Genomic DNA, 10,628 nt, shown 5'->3' with positions numbered 1-10,628 from the left:
ATATATATATATATATATATATATATATATATATATATATATATATATTTCTGTAGAAATATATTTTCTTATTATATATCAATCCTTATATAAGAAGCTCAATGTAATTACAGATAAATGTAGAGAATAAATGACAAAAAGTTATATTCAAAAATTCATGATGTTGACCATCTTATAATTTATTCCTTTAATTCAGTTGACTTATACAATTCTTGACACTATATGTTTCGTAACGCAAAATCAATCACTTAACTATTATATCAATCAGTGAATCTATTATGCCCTTAACTCATCAGAAGAAATAGCAACGATCAATCAGTCAAAAGGAATTAAAATGTGGGTTGACATGGTAAAAATCCGAAAATTGGAAGAGAAGCTGCTATTACCTTTATATTTTTCCATTACACCATTTTGAATAATATATATATATATATATATATATATATATATATATATATATATATATATAAATTAAACTGTAATTCAATGAATTTAAAAAAACTCTCATTGAAATGAAATGAAGTGGTTCAGTTTCATACCAAAGACTTTTTATGATTCTAAGCAAGACAAAGAATGTTTTAGAAAATTAATCTCCTTAACCGATAGGGTTTCGGTGTCTACCATCTCATCAGAGGAGAGAAAATATTAGCAAATAGTTATAAAGGTATGCACCCTATTTGCTAAAGTCAATGAGACATGGAAAGTCAAAGTGAAAATAATACATTTATAAGAAGTCCTGTAGCCGGAGGATTTGTACAAAAAAGGATATGAATGTTTTTGTTGATCCAACTTGCTTGGTAAAATCCATATTATACGTTCTTTACATCCGTTTAGTAACAATTCCCAAGCTATATACTGGTAATCCGCATAGCTGTGTATGTATCCGAATCGGGCAAGTGTTTGTTTTAATTTAAATAATAATAATAATAATAATAATAATAATAATAATAATAATAATAATAATAATAATAATAATATATATATATATATTATTATTATTATTATTATTATTATTATTATTTTTATTTTCTATAATAATTATTAAATACCTACAGACACTAGTGTTTCATCCTCCCGGAAATCATCAGTGCAGGGCGTAACGATTAACGCCAGTCGAAGGTTACGAATGCCGGCAAGAGAAGTAATGTCTGGCTTCATTAGCAAGGAACCGAACCAGTAGGCTACCGTAAATCGCGAGAGATACAATTGAATAATTTGTTCTTATTAAATGCTTTTAACATCAGTCAGAGTGATCTAATCCTTATATGATGATATGCGCGTATGAGCTAAGTTGACCGACTTTATTACAACTGAAAGTGCTCAACGATAAGAAATATATATATAAAACGACTGGCGTTAATCGTGAAACTCTGCACAGATGATTCAAGATGGATGAAACATAAGTTTATGTAGGTCTTTAATAATTATTATGGTAAATAATAATAATAATAATAATAATAATAATAATAATAATGATAATATATATATATATATATATATATATATATATATATATATATATATATAACGACTGGCGTTAATCGTGAAACCCTGCACAGATGCAATCTCTCACATTCTGAAAATCATATATATATATATATATATACATATATATATATATATATGTGTGTGTGTGTGTGTGTGTGTGTGTTTATAAATGACAAAATAGTATATTCCAAAATTCATGATGTTGATCATCTTATAATTTATTCCTTTAATTCAATTGGCATTAACAATTATTGACAGTATCTATTTTGTAGCGCCAAATCAATCACTTAGTTATTTTATCAATACAAATTTCTTTTGGAATATAGTATTTTGTCATTTATTCACTATATTGCTCTGTAATTACATTGAGCTTCTTAGATAAGGATTGGTATATATTACAGGAAAATATATTTCAACGGAAATATATATATATATATATATATATATATATATATATATATATATATATTATTACATTTTCACCCCAAACAAGGCAAATTGCCACTTTGGTGTAGGGAGCTACTATCAGGGGCAACAACTACTGGGGTACTATGTAGGGATTTGGGCAGCAAGGTGTCGGTTCACGTTACACTTGAACTTCTGCACGTCAGTACTGTTGGGGAAGCAGGGACCTGGAATGGAATTCCAGAGTCTTGCGGTTCTGGGGAAGAAACTATTGGAGTAAAAAGATCTTTTACATCTAGGGATCTCTACAGTGTGGGGGTGGGATTTAGCAGCCTGTCGGGTTTGTCGAGGGTGTTCACGTCATATATATATATGTATCATCCACCCTGTTGAGTCATATACGGCGAAACACGTGTGCTGACACGCTTTATATATTGATAGATCGATAGATTTTTGATAGATAGAGAGATAGAGAGATAAGGGAAAATTAGTTTGCCTGAAACAATGTTGGTAAATAATTATGGAATATATATATATATATATATATATATATATATATATATACATATAATATAAATGTGTGTGTGTGTGTGTGTGTGGCCACGAATAGGCTCCTATATGGTTGACTTTTTTAAAAAACTGATTATATATAATGATAGAAGATGTATTGAGACACAGGTATGTGTATATTTGATCTGGCAGAACGGTGGTTCATTAAAATTGCGGGGTCTGCATACGCGCCTTGTCCACAAAGTATGGAAAAAAAAATTAAAAAATTAAAAAAAAACATTTACAAGTGTTTTTGATATAGATGTACATAAGAATACTTTGATAAGTATATTTTAACTTAAATAGGGATGGTATAATAAAATTGTGGGGTCTGCGTTCGCGCCTGCCCTCTATACAATGAAAATAGGCACACACTTTAATAAATATTTTTCATATTTATCTGCGTAAGTATACTTTTATAATTATGTTTCAGTTTGAAGAAATATGGTATAATAAAATTATGGTGTGTTCGTTCGCACCTGACCTCCATAGAATGGAAATATGTCACAAATGTTAACAAGGTTTTTTAATATAGTTCCACAGAATATTGTGATAAGTGTTTCAGTATGAACAGGTATGATATAATAAATTGAGTTTATCTATTTTATTTTTACTTTCATCATATTTTGTTTGGTTTAGATACCCCCAAATTCGAAGCTATCTTTATACAACCCTTCCTTTTCATAATCTATCATACTTGATTAAATCAGAGTCCATTTTCTGTAGCCTTTTTTGACCCAGTCAACGACTGGTACTTTTGCTAGTATATATATATATATATATATATATATATATATATATATATATATACATATAGATACATATATATATAAATATATTGTGAAAAAATTACAAAAAATTATATTCCAAAATTTATGATGTTGACCATTTTATTATTTGTTCCTTTAATTCGGTTGACATTATTTGTTTAGTCACGCAAAATCAACCACTAAATTATTATATCAATCAGTGAATCTATTTTGCCCTTAACTCATCAGAAGAAGTATCAACAATCAATCTACCAAAAGTAAATAAAGTGTTAATTTACATGATTCAAACCCGAAAATTGGAAGAGAAGCTGCAAATACCATTAATATGTTTACCTTACCCTATTTTGAAGTTCAAAAATAAAGTCACAAGACGCAACAATTTGTACTAACATTCCTTATTAATTTTTTAATATTCTATCGAAATATTCTATTTAATAATTAGTAAATTTATTAATTATAATTGATATAGTCATACTTATAAAAATAACATCAATAATTATAATCTATTACATGACATGTTTGCATATACGAAACGAAACTAAACTAAACTAAAAACAGACATATATATATGTATATATATATATATATGTATATATATATATATATATATATATATATGTGACTAAAAAGGAAAAACCTAAAAGAGTAAAAACAAAAATAAAATCAACGTTTCGTCCCTATTTCAGGGGACATCATCAGGATTTCTAGGCGAGAATGTACAGGAAGACGGTCATATCACATGCGAGAGAGGAGAAGTTTAGTTCTCTTTCTGTACTGGAGAGAAAAAATTTCATGATGAAAAGAGAATTTATATCTAGTGTGTGGAGGGGGGTCGGGTTATATACATATATGCATTTTTTTTATCAACCAGGATCAAAATCAATGTTTTTGGACGTGCAAAAATCTTAAAATCCATCCCAGATAGAGCAAAACGGAGACTTATTGAATCTGCTTTAATTTCAAACATTAACACCATCAAACAAAGAAAAGGATTTTATAATATAGCCCCAATCATAGGTAATATAATAATAAATGAACAAAAGCATCGTTTTTATCGTCTAAAGCATCGTTTATATCTTGCTTTATTTTATTCATATATATATATATATATATATATATATATATATATATATTTAAATAAGGGGATAGTCACCAACAATATGTATTTTTAAACATTATTTTATTATTCCGTGTGTTGGTTTTTCATTGAGAATTATGTTTGGATCATTGTAATAATGTTTTTAAATCATTGAAATCGTTATTACGCGTTTTGGCATGTTCAATTTTTATTACTCTTTTATTGGGCTTGTCGAGGCCGCTGACCTCGGCTGTAGTCACTCTTGTGTTATGTTTCTCTCTCTCTTTCTGCTTGTATTTTTTTCCTTTTCCTTTAGGGTAGGGTGTGTCTGTGTGTGTGTTTTCTTTTATTGGTTTGAGAATGTGTGTACTGTTTTATTGTATTATGAGGGTATTTGCTTCCCTAGGAAGGTGACTGTGATCCAAGGTCGTTACTAATGTGTATGTGTGAGGAGAGGGGCAGCTCTTCTGAAATATGGGTAGGGGTGCTTTCATTCTATTTTGATATTTATTTTCTGGATTCTTGGATTTTAGTATTGTGATTTTTCGTTTCAGTCTTTTCGGGTATTCCTTATATTATGTTTGCTTAGAAAGAGGGGTGTATTTGAAAATATGTATAGGGTATTTTTTAATGTTTCTATTTATTTGTCAACCCATGTGGGTATGGACAGTTCCTAGTTTGGGGAAGATTTTTTTCCCCAGAGGGAGGCAATTGGAGGGGTATAGGTATGGGAGGGAGATGATAGAAGGGATGATAGTTGTCTCAGTCATGAGGGGGTTCTCCTCCACTGACTGAGGAGGGAGCGAGGTGTTGGAACAGATATTATACTATGGTTCTAGGTGTTTCCTAGTGTTGTTGGTTTCCAGGTTAAGAAGGGTTGGTATTGTTCAGTGTGTTATATTAGAGATAGAGGTGTTATGTCTGTGTGTGGTTGTATGCGCGCACGTGTGTGTGTTTTAATGTGTCGGTTCTGATTTATGTGTGGGTGTGTATATGTATATGGATGTGTATGCGAGTGTGCCTTGTATTTCATGTTTTTGTCTGTTGATATTAGGCTCTGTTCAGTTTAGGAGTGAATCTTGTGATGACGTTTTTTTTTCCTGTGTAAGTAAATAAAAATAATTGTCTGTTTGGAAGATTGGCATTATTTTGAAGCTGTTTCCACTGCATGTGTGTACGTGTTTTGAAACATAGAAGTGTCTGTTTTCTGCAATTTTGATGTTGCTCTTATGTAAGGCCACTCTATTGCTGAAGTTTTTCGTGGCGCCTATGTAGAATTTGTTGCATGCTGTGCATCTTAGTGCATATACTACATTTCTGGAGGTACAATTTAGATCCTTTTTTATTTTGAATGTTTGTGCTGGGTTTTTGAATGTGTATGTGTTACCTTCTATTATTATGTCACATACTCCACATCGCGGTTTGTTGCATTTTGTAACCCCTTTCGTAGTGTGTGGGACGAGATTTGAGGAAGTTACGATGTGTTTTAAATTTTTGGGTTGGCGTTTGCTTTTTATTATTTTTGTTGTTTTAAGTATGTTGTTTAGTTTGTCGTTCTGATTGAGGAGGATAAGGTTTTTTGTTATCTGTGTGAATAGTTCTGGGTTGTTTGTGTTGTATGTAGAGACGTATGCTAAAATTTGTTCTTTGTTATGTTCTTTTGGGGTTCTTAGTTGGTCTATTGGAAATATATATATATATACATATAAATATATATATATACATATAATTTTAAAACACAAATGACCTTGTAACGAATGATGTAACCCACTTTCCGGTTTACAACATCCGGTTGCGCATGCGCGCATAAACATTAACTCATAACAACGTAGACAAATAAACACAAATCGCCTCTTTTGCAGATTTTGCCCTGCGCACTGAAATATTAACGCTATTATTTCGAAATAATTTTTAACATGGGAAGAGTGGTGGCGTTTTGCAACTATTTTTATTAAAACTATACTGGTGCTAGTTTCTTACAACTACACAACTTTAACCCGTTTACAAACTTAAGAAAAACTGTAGTAAAGCGACTACTACTACTACTACTACTACTACTACTTCTACTGCTATTACTACTACTACTCTCTATCCGCCCCTTTTCCTTCCTTCCTTCTTTTTTCTTTTTATTTACATTTATAGATACAAAATAGTTTTGATAACGGTGAATTTGTTGAAACATTTACTAATCTGGTTCAGTATTGGTTTTGTTTTATTTCATTTATTTAGGTTTTATTTATTTTTTTTGCTTCAGGCTTTATTAATTTATTTTTTAGATCTTAAGTTTCTATAACTTTGTTGAAGGATTCCAATATGGGTTTTTCATTCTTATGTTTCTCATCGGAAGGTTCATATGCGTTTTTGCTGCTAAAGGACTTTCGTCGGCGTTCGATTCGTAGAAGAATCATGTTTAATTTTTGATTTTTGAGCGATTAGTCGGAAAAATAGGTAACGTTACACGAATAGGGAGGATTTTTCCTGTTTTAATGACCCGTCCGTGATTTTTCATTTTAATATATTTTCATAGAAAAGTTTCTGTTATGTCAAAAAAAACTATTTTCTTTACGTCACAAGTGTCACACTCATACATGAATTCCATAGTTTATATAACATACTGACCGAGTGGGTCACGAGTAATCTAGTATATATATATATATATATATATATATATATATATATATATATATATATATATATACATATAGTTATATATATAGTTATATATATAGTTGTATATATATATATATATAAGTAAATACTGAAAAGTTAAACATAAAATGATACTTTCGTATATTAATTCATAGAAATCACACACACACGTATATATATAAATACATTCACACTTAACATGGAAGTGTTCGAATTATAATATATATATATATATATATATATGTGTGTGTGTGTTTGTGTATGTGTGTGTGCATAATTCGAACACTTCCGTGTTAAATGTGAATTTTACTTATTTAAAACTATTTATTTAGAACTCATTTTGCGACTAAATTTCAAGCAATTTTTACAAATTAAAGGTCATCTGTTCAGATGTATTTTGAGAAAAAAATCAATTTTTAGTCAATAAAACAAAAGTTATAATAAAATTACTGTGTTAAAAAATTCTCAGAATCTGTAAGGAACGGAAAGACGGTTGATTTTTATTGGCTGCTTTTACCATAGAATCCAAATGTGTTATTCTACCTGAAATCGACTGGGAAAGGCGGAAATGATGCCGTAATAGGATATAATAATTCTTTCGCTAATAATTTACCGCTTTCCTGATTTGTTCCTAAGCTGTACTGTTGCTAATATTACACAAGTAACAGGTGAAACAGGGAGTGAAAATTTTATTTACAAAGCTAAGCATGGAAAAGTTATGGATTACATAGAAAAATGCGAACATTAAAAGTAATATGGTTAAGATTTAAACAGAAAAGTAAAAAGATTAGTTGTTAAAACTGAAAAAGAAGAAAAAAAAACCCAGAAATTTTGTAAAAAAAATGTAAGTTTAGAATTTAAAATATTGCATTGTTAAATAAAAATCGATTACATAAAAATCGAATTAAAAAAGTTCTTTACTCTGCAAAACCTATAAAAAATTATAAATGAATTATATTTTTCCTAAAATATCGGCTTTCCTTTCTCAGTTTTAACAACTAGTACTTTTACTTTTCCATGTTTAAATCTAAACCATATTACTTTTCATGCTCGCGTTTTCTATTATATATATATATATATATATATATATATATATATATATATATATATATATATATATATATTATTCAATTTTTACCCCAAACAAGGCACAATGCCACTTTAAAGCAGGGGGCTACTATCAGGGACTTAATTAGCAGGGGCGTTATACAGGGAGATGAGTAGAAAGATGTTTGTTCACATTACACTTGAACTTCTACATATCAGTACAGTTTGGAAAGCAAAATCCCGGAAGGGAGTTCCAAAGACCTGCAGTTCTGGGGAAAAAGCTATTGGTGTAAAAAGCCTTCTTGCACCTAGGGATATCCACTGTAAAGGGATGAGACTTAGTAGCTTGCCGGGTTTGTCGGGAGTAGTTACGTCGAGGAGGTACAAGTGTTTTCAGTTCGTCAGAGCATTCACCATTAAAGTATTTGTAGAACTGGCAGAGGGATGCAAATCTCGTCGATAGGACAGAGCCTGAAGCCTAGATGGCAGTTCAGGACCTATCAGGTTGGCGACTCTCTTTTGAACCCTGTCCAGGAGCTAGAGACAAGCAGCAGATGCACCAGCCCAGATGTGACAACAGTACTCCATACATGGGCGAATCGTGGCCTTATAGAAGTACAGGATACTGTCAGGCGTGAGTAGTTTTCTAGCACGGTAGAGGGAGCCAACCTTCCTTGCAGCGGCCTTGGCAATGCTCTCAATGTATCTACTCCAGTTCATATTCCCTGTAAACGTTAGGCCGAGGAGTTTAAAAGAAGTACTTTCAAGTATATATATATGTATATATATATATGTGTGTGTGTGTGTGTGTGTGTGTCTGTGTGTGTATATATATATGTGTGTGCGTGTGTGTGTTAACTTAATTTTTTGAAAACATGAAAATGTACTAACTGTCGAATGACAAGGACGAGGTATTGACTAATACGACGATTGTAAATTATAAAATGTTCTTTATGCGCTCTCTACTTTTTCGCGCCTTTCGTGTTTAATTCATTCAATCTTTTCAAACGTTATTTTTAATAGTCTGCGGGGGACTTACTTGTCCGTTCTAGATATAAAAATGTAAATTAATTTTTCCTCTTATTAATGACCGCTTTTCCTACTTCTCATCCTCACTGTTTTTCCTGCTTTTAATGCAGACAGATTATACAGGGTGACGTCTGCAGAGGATTATTCAAGGCTTTATTTAGAGAGGATTTATTCTGGAGAGAGGGACTAATGTTATATTATCGAGTTTTTTACTTCTTAAACTTAATTTAATTGAAATGGGTGACACAGACGGACATAAAAATACACTTCGCCTTAGATCATTTTAAGTTATTGTATGTGTCTCATTCGCATGGCTACCCGTGGCATAGTTGAAAAACTACTTAATAAATTTCAGTTGCTACACACTCTTTGAAGTTGAAAGTTCAAATCTCTTGCTGGCGGCACTCGAAATACAATTGCAAATTACGCTGCAACATATCGAATTTGAGCAGTCATTAACGTAAAAGGAAAAAAAAGTAAATCGTGCGTAAAACGTTTTGTTTCGATTCAGGTGCACGAGTCATTTCGTTTTAAATCATTGCTATATATTGGTTTGTTTGTTTGTTTTTATTTTACAACATATCAGCCCTTTTCAGGTTAATGCCGAATCCAGTGATTTTGAAGAATTTTTTTATATAATATATTTGTTGCTTTTTAAGTCGGTTTCTATTGAACCCTAACAGGTACTACTAGTAGGGTCACCGTATAGCTGTTTTTTTTTTCAAGTCGGTTTCTATTCAACCAATAGTTAGGAGCCTAACAGGTACTACCACTAGGGTCAGCGTAGATCTGGGAGCAATGGCAAGTAAAGGGTGGCTCCACACTCCCCAAAGCCCACAAGCTGGGGCATCACCATCCGACATAGTTTAAGGTCATATCTACGACCACTATATATTGGGCCCAATATAATCTATAATATAAATCTCACCTCTCTGTTTAAATGTATGTATGCATGTATGTATGTATGTATGTATATTTGTATATCTGCCTAAAACATTCGATAGATATCGAAAAATTGGCTAAAAACATTAATTCCTTCGCTCTCAACTGGGCACATTTCTATAAGGAGGGGGTCAGGTTTTACATCGATATTTTCGAAAGTCATCTTTTCTTTTCGATTGACTAGCCTTAATTTAAACTGGTTTAGCGATGAACGCAAGAGGAAAGACGTCAGGCGTTTTTTTTTTACATTATTTCCCTCCTTTGCGGTACAGGTTCGATCCTGACTATCTACTACCACGTTTTTTTTTTTATTTTTGCTCAACACACACCTCTAAACATTCGAACAACATCATATTGAACCGTATGTTACGACCGGGCAGTGCCGGGTTGCCTGTGAATATTTACTATTGTTTGCCTTCGTTTTTTATCCTGTGTAAAACGATGCTTAAGTTTCATCAGATTTTAAAAAAGTTGTTTACGTAAATCAGCGTCGGTAAAAAGTCGGTTTTGTCTTAAAGCTAATAGTTTCTTCACTATTATCAACCATGCCACAACCTCTGTCTTATAACCGCAATGTTGCATCTCGAGTAATTTCATGGAATTTGCTAACTGGACAAGAAGCAAAATCCCTCCCCTTAACTATTGAGGCCCAAAGATGACTTTTCACTCTA

The sequence above is a fragment of the Euprymna scolopes genome, chromosome 40, assembly GCF_053919585.1.
Source record: "Euprymna scolopes isolate OS-2025 chromosome 40, ASM5391958v1, whole genome shotgun sequence".
NCBI classification, from domain to species: domain Eukaryota; kingdom Metazoa; phylum Mollusca; class Cephalopoda; order Sepiida; family Sepiolidae; genus Euprymna; species Euprymna scolopes.
The sequence above is the reverse complement of the archived record's forward strand: the minus strand, read 5'-3'. Positions refer to the sequence as shown.